General features: G+C 38.6%; 1 protein-coding gene across 3 annotated transcripts in view; it reads left to right on the top strand.

Moving 5' to 3' along the window:
* The window catches only part of PLXDC2 (plexin domain containing 2), a 414916-nt gene that overhangs the window by 6608 nt on the left and 396251 nt on the right, over positions 1-12057 (top strand). The window lies entirely within an intron of this gene.

Here is a 12057-nt window from a genome sequence, read left to right as displayed (position 1 = left end):
ATATGTGTGTATGTATACATAATATGTATATATAGTGGTGGTGCTCTGTTTTCAGTGGAGACGAACACCATTAAATAAGTTTGGTTCTTTGTGAAATTACTTTTGTACTGAATTGTGCTTAGGCCTCATGCCATTAACCTACACTGAAGGTGGCTTTAAAAATATAGTCTCCTAGAACTTGTTATGGTGGCTGTTACTGGGGGAGGTGGTGTGGTGCAATGCATTGCACAGTATCTGCTCCCCAAGTAACAGAGAGAGACAGACAGACACAGAGAGAAAGAGCTTGTGTCTTAATAACAGATATAGTTGGTCTTCTGCAATGGTTTGTTTGCATCTTCTGGACATTATAAATATTGACCAGAAAGATTAGTTTTTAAAAAATGTGGTTTTTTGAAAGCTCAGAGCACAATTTTGTGGCCCACGTCCAACAAGTATATACACCTTCTGGCCTGCATTTTTTGTACTGGTTTACCTGGGTCTTCATCTTATCTTTCCTACTCTCACTTAGCTTTGTCCAGCTTTTCTCCCTTAAAATCTTGTATTTGTTGTAGAGATGGGAAATAAGTAAATAAAAAGCAGTCACCATAATACCTAAGGTTGTATATTACGAAGTTGCTTTTCTGCTTTCTTTTAATCTAACTCCAGTCCTTTGCCTTCATTCTGAGCACATATTTATATTTCGCAAAGCTTTAATTATCTCTTTACAGTATTCCACTCTGAGAACTCTTTCTTCTTCACTGAGGTTCACACAGGATGTCTTCCCTCACTATCCTCCAGACAATGATTCTGTTCAACTGAGGAAGTTGCTGCAGAATGACAGACTAAGTAGTGATGCTTTTACTAAGACAGTTTCTCCCACGATTTATTGTGTCATATATTGCCTGGCCAAATGAACAGAATAATATCTGAGAAAAGAATAGAATATAAAGTATTCTACATTGTACTGTAACCAGACTTTGAACCCATTGCATATTTTTTCTTTGGTTTGTTTTTAGTTTGCCCTCTTTAATTAAAAAGGTGGTAAGATATGGATTGATGGTACAGATATGAGTATTTAAATAGAATTAGACGTCTTGTCAGGAGCCTGTTAAGAATTGTAGATCTGAACATGGGGTCAGAAACTGTGTGACCTTTCTTGAAATACAGTCTTGTAATCCCTTCCTCCAGAGGCCATCCAAACATATCTAAGCACTAGTAACTCTCCTTACCCTTCCAAATTAAAATCAGCTGTCCTCACTGTTTCTGCTTCAGGCGTTATAGTAGAAAGTGGCCAGTGATTTTGTCAAAAGAGGGTCATAAAGGCAGGGATGCAGAATGACTTCCATTTTACTTTTCTGGAATCTTATGACTTAGTTCCTCCCTCTTCCTCCACCTATTATTTTTCATTCATTAACTGGAAAATTTCCCTAGAATACATATTACTCAAGGTCTCATCCTGCTTAGCTGATTGAGGCTATGAGACTATAGAGAGACTAATGAGAATTTGCCCTGCGGATAAACTGCATAAGAATCAGAATATTTAAAAGCCAATTTTCTACATATTCTACATTTTCTACATATTCAATTTTCTACATTTTCTACATACTGGAGTGTTCAGTGATAGGAGAAGTCTACATAAAACTGATAAATTCTCTCTCAGCTTGCTGCTTGGTAAGTACACCCTGGTTTATTTAGATGAGGATGATGTGTTCTTTGGTCCAGTTGGAATATGGAACATTCAACATGCAATGATGTTTTTTAGATAGTAATAATATCCTTCTGTGTTTATATGTATCTGTTTGTAGCAGTAGCTCCCAACTTTTTCTCTCTGAAACCGTAATTTGGACCCAATAAAATATTTATTTCCCTAAACCCTAAAAGGGAAGTAAGACAGGCAAAATTTATCATTTTACAGTGTGGAATTCATAAGCAATAATGATTTTCAAGAGGTAAAGTAGTCCTGTAGGTGCATTTAGGGTATAGCTCATGCTAAGTCTATATACATTAACATACATATTTGCATAATTCTCTCCAAGATACAACTTAGACTGCAGCTACCACTGACCCCATGAACCTGATTATTCAATTGGTATATTTTTGTTTGTTTGTTTAAAAGAGCCCATTGACCTTACTGCAGGCATAGCAGTATCTGACTTCTTTTGGTTGCCCCCTCCCCTTCTCCTTTTGTTATCCATTTCCTTCAATACGTTGAAAAAAGGATCTATGAAGAAATTACATCAGTGTAATCTGCATTGCAAAATATTCATGAAAAAGTGTATATGAAGTAATTTTTGCTATACTAACTCATATTTTAAGTGCACATGGGTTCCTGATATTTAAATGAATCCTGTTCTGAACTTTTAATTAAAAAAAAACCTCTTAATTATTTTGCTAGTCCATAGTTTTATGTTTAAAATTAGGTATAGTGACTACATATGCATACTTCTTTCAAGAATTACATCATCTGATATTAGCTATTTAATTTATTTATTTTAAGTGAAGTATAGTTGACTGATATTAGCTATTTTAATTGTGACTTTTTTATTTTATTTTTTAAAATTTACTTATTTATTTATTTATTTTTGGCTGTGTTGGGTCTTCGTTTCTGTGCGAGGGCTTTCTCTAGTTGTGGCGAGCGGGAGCCACTCTTCATCGCGGTGCACGGGCCTCTCACCATCGCGGCCTCTCTCGTTGCGGAGCACAGGCTCCAGACGCGCGGGCTCAGCAGTTGTGGCTCACGGGCCTAGTTGCTCCGTGGCATGTGGGATCTTCCCAGACCAGGGCTCGAACCCGTGTCCCCTGCATTGGCAGGCAGACTCTCAACCACTGCGCCACCAGGGAAGCCGCCTGGAATTTGTACCTTTTAACCACCTTTGTCACCATACAAAGATGTTACATTATTATTGACTATATTCCCCAAACTGTACATTTCATCCCTGTGACTCATTCATTTTGTTAACTGGAAGTTTGTACCTCTTAATTTCCCTCACCTGTCAGTGCTGTTTTGAACATTGGTGCTGTAAATATCCTTGCCTACATCTCTTCACGTTCATATGTAGGACTTCTGTTTAGAGGTAGAATTCATGGGTTATTGGGGCTGTGAATGTTCTGCTTTAAAATATAAAACCTGGGATAAGCCCTGGTAGATCTTCCAAGATAAAGTACTTCAAAGATAAAGGCGTGTGGGACCCTGGTAATTATCCCTGTGCAGATATCACAGTCTTAATTACTTTAGCTTATAACAAGTCTTTACGTCTGGTGGGACAAAGCTGTCCTCCTTCTTCTTGATCTTCAGAAGTGTCTTGGCTATTCTAGAAGGCTCTTTGCTTTTCCATATCTATTTTAGAATAAACTTTTCAGGTTTTGCTAAAAACTCTGTTGAACTTTTGATTGAAATCACATTATATCTCAGGGTCATTTGGTAAAGATTTCAATTTCTGAACAACTTGGAGACGATGTAATTTCTTTTCTACAACAGCTAAAAGCCAGAACAAGTACCACTGTGCTTCATAACAAATTGTTAATAGCGGTTTTTTGGCAAGTGACCTTTTTTCATTGAAATTATGTCCTTAGATTGAGTGCTAGTGCTGTTTTCCTGATCACATCATGATACTAACCATACATCTAATTGTTTCTTAGGAAATAAGAGGGGAAAACCATAGGTTAATTAAAATGAAGAACCCAACTAAGGAAAAGAATGTTAATTCCTAACTTCTTAGAAACTACCACACATGACAGGTGGTTGCCAGGCAAATAAACATGGAAATGACACTTCTACAGGGTCATTCTAGTAACCTATCTCTGGACCAGCATAGCCGTACCAAGCAAGACTTTAAATTTGCTGCTTCATAAGAATTAGCTCTGATGAGAATGGTGAAATCCTCTGGATTTAGGATTCTCCTTCATGTTTGCTCTTTAGCTAATTAATATCAATTCCATGGCCGATTTACATTGAATGAGAGTACACTTTACAAATTGCTACCATTTAAAGATAATAGATTTATGATTTTATTTAGACTGTAGGCATTTATAAATTAAAGGTTTGTAATTTGCTTGATTTGAAATTCCTAACTTCATCTCCATCTCAGCACAGTTTAGAACTGGCCATTGCTCTGAACTCATGCATACTGATTTGGATATTTTTAAATCAGGAGTAAATGGACAAGCCAGGCGGGCTGTTTCATTTCTTTGTTATTTAACCTTCATTATCTTTTTAACATCTGTGTTCATTTCAGATATTTTTAAAAACAAGCATGATTCAAAGTCATTTGCAGATGATAGCCTCATTGTCTGGACATTGCAAAACAGCTTTATGCAGGAAGCCAGATTTGTGCAATCTCAGTTTTCTCAAGCTGTTTTTAGAAGAGCCGTTTGTAAAATAGGCACAGCCAATATGAAGCTGATTTTTCTAAAACCAAGCATGGATGTTTGACTTGAGACTGTCTTTCTGTATCCCCAGTTCCCTTATCCTTGCTCTGGCAGGCACCGTCATCTCTAGCCTAGTTCATTTCAATAGCTTCCCACCTTCCCTCCAACATAGTCCTGCTGGAATCCATTCTTCATTCCATGGCCTGAAAGATCTTTCTGAAATGAAAATCTGTGTCACTCCTCTGCTGAAAATACTTTCCTGTCTTCCTAAGGGTCTCGCCCTAGAGGTCAAAGCCCTCAGTAACCTGGTCCTGGTTTACCTCTCCAGGTTCAAATGCATCACTTCCTCCGTTATACTCTCCCAAGTTTCCCATACTCTTTCCCCAAGAAACTGCACATGCCATTCCCTCTTCTTGGAGCACCCTTTCCTCCTCTTCTTGGCTATTTGTCCTTCAGGTCTCAGCTTCATCTTGATTTTCAGCATTATTGAATCATTTCTCAGTGTTTCTCTGCCAGGTCCAAGTCTGAGATGAGTACCTTGCCAAAGTGCACTCTACACCTCCTCATCCTGTCACTTATCGTCAGTGGTGTAACAGGCCGTGCCTGCACTTGACTGTGAGCGGCCCAAGACAACAGGCTGTATGGGACTGATCACCACTGTATCACTAGCTCCAAATATAGGAAGCCCTCTTTGAAAATTTGTAGAATGGAGGAATCTGATTAGTGTTCCACTTTGTATGATGGTACTACGTTTGTTCAGATTTATCACTCAGGCAAAGAGTTTTGTTTGTACCTTATTTCTACATATTTCTTTGGGCAGAATTTCTCAGTCATAATTTCTTTAACATGATACCTGGGATTTAAATACCCATGATTAAAATGTGTAGAGAAACCAGAGATTGAGTGGCTTCAGAGTAAGGGAATTTGTCACATGCGTTTGTGAAGAACTGAGAATTCATTTACAAATGATGGTTTAAGAATGATCAAGTCACATAGTAAGCTGGGAAGAACAGAGAAAGGGATACTTTAATGATTTATAATCCAGCAACTTGAATTGTCTGATAAAGTATTAAAATACATTCATTTGTTTCCTTGGAGAGAATTCCATAGTTAAAAAAAAGACGTATGGATAAACAATGAATGAAATAGAAATTAGAGACTGAACTATGAAATTTGCATGAACAGCTTTCCAGGTATTTCAAAGCTAAAGATGCAAACTGGGAAATGTTCCCTGAAATTAGATACTTACAAGAGTTCCAGATACAAACCATTGGGCGGCCTTTGAAACATTTTTTCAGCGAAAGAGTCTTAAAGGTCTCTTAATACTGCATACATCATAGCTTTTGTTAGGTCATTAATCTGTACCCAGAATGTGAATTAACTCATTGATGTGAGTTAAGTCTTTCTGAGGTCTTGAACATGACCTACTTGCTGAAGTTTTGGTCAGAATTTTTCATATACTCAACAACTTGTATTTGTTACTCTCCAAGCACATTTTTCTCACCTTGCCTTTTTATTTACTGCTTTCCTAGAAACACTCCCCCAAGTTCTTCCTATATTCCACACATTTTATGGAGTGAACATCTGATAGTTTTATCTGCTCAGTATCTCTTACCCCCTTCTTCTGGTAACAGTACCTTCTCATTCTTTGGGAATGTTCAGTCTTCTAGAAACAGCACATCACCATCATTTAGGAATGTCACCTCTCTGACTCTGTGTTGTTCACCTGGGCCTTTTATCATAATGTCATGCTTCTCCAGACAGTTCAGCATGTGTCCCAAAGGTGGATACTCATAATAACCTTTCATCTTGGACCTCAGGCCAATTAATTCTTGCCTAAATGTTATCTACACATTCTAGAAGAGAGAGGGTCTTTTTAAAAAAATTATTCTGGGGGTTGCTGCATTGGGAAGATATACATCTAAAGCCATCTATAGATAGTCTTAGACTTTCTGATAGCATAAATCAGAAAATTACTGTTTTTAGTTGAGATGTATTACTTGCCACTGAAAGAGTCTTATTTTCAATTATATTGTCAAAGTTTTCAATTATATTGTTATGTGAAAAATTATTTGATTGAGGACTATTTCTCCTACTAGATTGTAAACTCTGTGAGGGTAGGAACCCAGTTTGTTTTACTTTTTTGTTTTCTTAGCACTTTTCAGAGTGTTTGGAATACAGAAGGTACTCGATAAGTATTTGTTAAATGAAATTTTTGAGTAAGTTCATTTGGGAAGTGTCCTCTCAGTGACAGTTAAAATAATTCAGTGCTTAGACATTAGGTGAGATTTATCAGATGAGTCAAAAGTTGGCGACTGCAATCGATTTTTCCCTGTTGGTTTTCTTAAGTAATTTTTTGTCCCTTTCTCATTTTACAAATTAAATTCTCTTACCTGGGTCTTATTTTTCTACTCTATCTTCATGTTTAATTTGGTGTCTTCCTTTTATTTTCCCTGCAGTTCCTATTATTTTATTTTTCTTATGGATCTAGATATACATTCCAGGAAGTAGAAAGGAGAAAACCTTAACACATCATAGCTTTTGTCAGGCCATTAATCTGTACCCAGGATTAAGAGGCAAAAAAGCGTTAGGCAGAAAATAGTTGATTCACAGCCAGTGCTTATTCATTTTATTTTTATTTTTTTATTTTTAACTGTTTTAAAAATTTATTTATTTATTTATTTTTGACTGCATTGGGTCTTCGTTGCTGCACGCGGGCTTTCTCTAGTTGAGGCGAGCGGGGGCTACTCTTTGTTGCAGTGTGCGGGCTTCTCATTGCGATGGCTTCTCTTGTTGCCGAGCACGGTATCTAGGCATGTGGGCTTCAGTAGTTGTGGCTCGCGGGCTCTAGAGCGCAGGCTCACTAGTTGTGGCACGTGGGCTTAGTTGCTGTGCAGCATGTGGGATCTTCCCGGACCAGGGGTTGAACCCGTGTCCCCTGCATTGGCAGGCGGAATTTTAACCACTGTGCCACCAGGGAAGTCCCATTTTATTTACTTAATATTTTTTTATTGGGATTTTCCAGACCATTAAAAATTTAAAAAGAAAACAAGAATAGTAAGATTACACTTCAGCATAACACCCAGCACATAGTAGCTTCTCAATTTAAACTTGGTTGACTTACTTACTGAATAAAGGCCCCCAAAGTCTGTTTTACTTCTAATTTTAAAATGCATTGACTCATTCCTCTATCTATTCACTTATTCAATAAGTAATCAATTTTTTAAAAAGTGAATGGAGGAATAAATTGATGCCTTTATTAGAAGTGAAATAGGCTTGTGTAGGTTAATTGGAAACCTAGCCATTCTATCTCACATTCCTTACCCGTAAGTTGGGGACTGCCATATATTACACATTTATGTGTGATGCCTGCTTAAAATATATGACATTTCCATGATATGATTGAAATCCATTTATAAAGTTCTGTTCGCCTAGTAGTTTTCATATTAGTTCAGCTGTTCCTCCAATGGGATAATTTTAGTTGGAAGATGTTTTTGTCTAGTCAATTTAATTTCATAATTCACTGTTTTAGATAAAAGTAAAAAACGGTTTCTATTCTTAAGTGATGTGATCTACAGGGAAACACGGACATGGACATAGCATGAGTCTAGTAGGAGAACTACGGCAGGGGTCTGGCAGGGGTGGGCTTGGGGGCAGACAGCATTTGATTGCCTTACGGTTGTGGAAGGAAGCTTCTGTTGCCAGACAGCCTTGGCTTGGGTCCAAACCTTGGCTCACAGTTCACTGGCTGAGTGACCTTGTACGAAAATATTAACTCCTGGAGCCTCCATTTCTTCATCTGTAGTAAGGGAACAGAATTACTTATCTGCAGTGACAAATTTCTGTTCTCTGCAGGTTTGGTGGGGTTGCCACAGAAATATAAGGAAGTGTGGAAGCAGTAGGTTGAGGGAAGACTGTAAATAAGGGGAAAAAAGGAGGGCAGAGCCAGGGAAGGAGTTCTCCACAGCATGGTGAGCCGACTGAGGAGGCTTTCAGCACTAATTCAAGATACTAACTACTGAGGTATCCATGTTTCAAACTGCCTGAGATAAAACCATAGCATCTTTGGTACAGTAGTAATCACAGGCAGTGGCACTGTTGCAGGTGTAGGAAGAATTAAGGCCAGTTAGCACTTCGGATGGCCACGTGAGCAGCAGATGGCATGCAGAGGCCCCTCCAACAGGCTTCGACTTGCACGACTAGGTCCTGGAATACAAAGCACTGCTCTTTTCTCGCAATCCTCCCTCTCTCTCAGCCGTAGCCTAGGGGAGGCTTTGGATTTGAATAACATTATTCCAATAAAACATACATTAAAAGAACACTCAAAGAATTTATTTTTAACAAACTCATGCTGTGTAAAGTGAGATGAAGCTCCCAGAAACAGTTTTCTTTTCTCGGCCTGGGCTGAGGACCCGAAATAAAATTCTACTGTGTCATCTACTTAGAAGCAAGAAAATAATTCTTTGACCTTATTAACATACTTGCTTCTAGGGATAAATAAACTGCTGTATAAGATCACACAACACCCTTGAATGAATGACCAGTTAACTTTTTTGGATTGCGATGTTCTATTTATGAAGAGACCCAAAATGCTACGTGTGTCTTAGTGAATTTATCTGAAAAGGTAAGCAGTATATGTGTAAGAGCCTGACAGCTATCCTAAGATTTCATCAGTGAATGGAAGATAAGAAATGTCAAAATTAGAAATGAATAAAAGCCTTTAAATATCCAGAGTTCCCTGAGCAGTTCCTATTTAGCATTTTTCCACAGAACTACATGGAGGCCTTTGGTGTTTTTGTCAGGACAGCCCTGCATACATGGGCGGAAGAAGTGGACACACTCACGGTGCTATTTGAGAGCCATGGAACAACTCCTTGTTCCTATACTACTGTCGCCTACACTAGTGTGTCAGTGGCCGTTAACTTTAGAGAGTCATGTTTTGGGTTGAGGTAGTGTGTCTTGGAAAATATCAGTATTAAAAGGAGGAGCAATGGTCACCGATGGCCTTTCTGTTTGAAACCTTGTGGAACAGAGGTGGTAAAGAGACAGAGTGTCCAGGTTCAAACAGACCAGACAGGCAGGCCCCTGGTTAGACCAACAACAGCAAGAAGTCATTAAGAGTGTGTGTGGGCATGTGCATGCCTCTGTGTGTGTGTGTGTGTGTGTGTGTGTGTGTGTGTGTACGTGAAGGTGTAGGGGTTACAGAGGCAGAGGAGCAGGAATGCCAAAGGGGGCCTGAGAGAGAATTGCTAAAGAAAGGTGGGTGGGCTCTGAGGACCAAACCAATATACGATGTCTCTGTGTGTGTGTAGGGCATAGTGCTTAGGGTACCGTTTTAATACATGTCTGCTGTTACAGTGTTTGCTCATATAATCAAAAGTGAATACAGTTTTTCAAGATACCCAAATTACACAGTTGGATTAGCCTATAAACTGGAAGAAACTGGCTTAATTATATTATGATTAATAGGAACAAGGAGTTGTTCCATCACTCTCAAACAACACCATGAATGTGTCTTATATTATGAATTACATTGAAATTAATATGCCATGAAGTTGGTGTTGATGAAGTTTAGTTCGCAGAAGAATTATTTATTCATTTACCAAACATTTGCTAGATGTATTCTATGTGCCAAGCATTGTGCTGCAAAGAGATAAAAAATATAGTCCTTGCCAGGTAGGGGTTACAGTGCATTATTCAAAATAGGAAGGTAAAGAGTAATTCTCAGAAAATGTGGGGTGAGAAAAAGAGGGAGGTCCGAGGGGGAGAGTAGAAATGTGCTATGGATGAGCAAAAAAAGGACTATAGGATTTAGATGAAAGGGTCAGGGAAGGCTTCCTGGAGGAGCTGCTTCAGTCTTGCTTTGAAGTGAGAGTGAGATTTAGGAGAGTGGAGAAGATAGAAATACATTCCAAACAGAGGGAATAGCCTGGAGGCAGGAAACAGCATGCTCTCTGGGAACTGCCATTGCCTGTGGGGAGAGACCGTTGAAAGACCAAGAAAGGTCTCCTCAACCATAGAAGGTTGTTGAACTCTTTCCTGAAGGTTACAGCTGGCCAGTGACAGATTTTTGTCAGCTGCGTGACAGACTCAGATGGGCCTCTTAGGAAGGTCTCTCTAGTATTGGTATGGAGAGCAGATAGGAAGGAGCAGACCTGGAGACAGACCAGATTTAGAAACTACTGGATTAATAAGGGTGAAAAGTGGTGAAGGCTTCCAATAACAGGAGAAAGTCTAAGATAACGCCCAAATTCCCCAGGTGCTTTAGGGGATGGAAAGATGAGTTCAGCTTCAGACTTGTGGAGTATTGAAATGGTTATGGGGCATCCCAGGGGAGATACCAACTCTACCAGGTGGTGGTCTTGGACAAGATTGAGATGTTGAATCATCAATATATAAGTGATTGTGGAAACCAGCCAAGAAGCATGAAAAGACGGAGAAGAGCAGAGGGTCAAGGTCAGAATCCTAGAGAGGTGGTGTCGGAAGGGTGTGTGGAGGAGGGCGTCCAGGAGGGAGAATGAGGAGAAGGTACCTGGAGAGGGAGGCTGAGCTGCTGGAGGAAAGCAGGTCATTAGAATTGGCAAGGAGGGGCCTCTGGGAATTAAGACTAAAAATTTAGCTGGGGTGGATGAATGGGGGCTTGCTTTTGCCAGATTTCATAAGATAAGTGATGAAAATATGAGAAGGTGGTAACGTGGATGAAACTACAGTCTTTAAAAAACGCATGTCTGGGAAAGAATGGATGGAGAGGAGGCAGCCAGAGGGGAACCTAGTGGCAAGAGAGGGTTTTGCCAGAATGGGAGATTTGAACCTGCTTATAGGTATGGAGAAGCAGCCAATAGAGAGCTAGGCAGATTGAGAATGTAACTGTGCTATAAATACAGTAAACTATGTTACAAGTGTTGTCTCTGGGAAGATGATCACAGCTCTCCCAAAACGTAGCTTGACTCACGGAATCCTTTATTATATCACATGTAAGAAAATTGCTGTGGCATCTAATAAAAATTTAATTAAGGCTTGAATGATTTCACATTTATGTAACCTGAAGTCATCAAGTCCATGAAACCTCTGAAATAAAATAAAGTTTGTTGGAAAGAGAATTTTATCTTAAGAAGTAGCAGCAGGAAAAATGAATGTTTCATTTATTTTATCAGTTTAGCCTGGGCTACAAAATGTTTGTAACATGATAACGAGATAAATTACGTTAGAAAAAAGGGCATTTAAAATAACTTGTTTAATTTTCATGCACTTTTGATTTTAAGCCAACATCACACCCTGAAGGAAAAGGGAGTAATGACTTCATTGTTCTTTTACCAATAGGTAGACCAGGAATTAAAATAATAAACTAAGGAAAGAGAGTTGTTTTTCCTTGCTGTAGTTCATTTTTATGGCTGTTTTCAAGGTGAATTTTTATAGTGATTAAAAAAGTGCCTGGCACATAGTAGGTACTCAGTAAATAATTGTGAACTATGGGTTTTCTAAACTTTATTTGTATTTAAGCAATCAAGGAAATAAGATCAAAATATTTTTTCATAAAAACTTTGGAGCTCTCTTCTCACTAAGAAATGGTGAACTCATAAAAGAGGTATTTATTTTCTCCCAATATTGCCTTCAAGGCAAGTTAGAGTTTTATCAACAGTTGTTTTATAAAATTGTTAGAAGACTTTAAAAGGACTGATTGTTATCATCTGTAACATGATATCCGGTAAG

The sequence above is a fragment of the Balaenoptera musculus genome, chromosome 2 (assembly GCF_009873245.2).
Source record: "Balaenoptera musculus isolate JJ_BM4_2016_0621 chromosome 2, mBalMus1.pri.v3, whole genome shotgun sequence".
NCBI classification, from domain to species: Eukaryota; Metazoa; Chordata; class Mammalia; order Artiodactyla; family Balaenopteridae; genus Balaenoptera; species Balaenoptera musculus.
The sequence above is the reverse complement of the archived record's forward strand: the minus strand, read 5'-3'. Positions and strand labels throughout refer to the sequence as shown.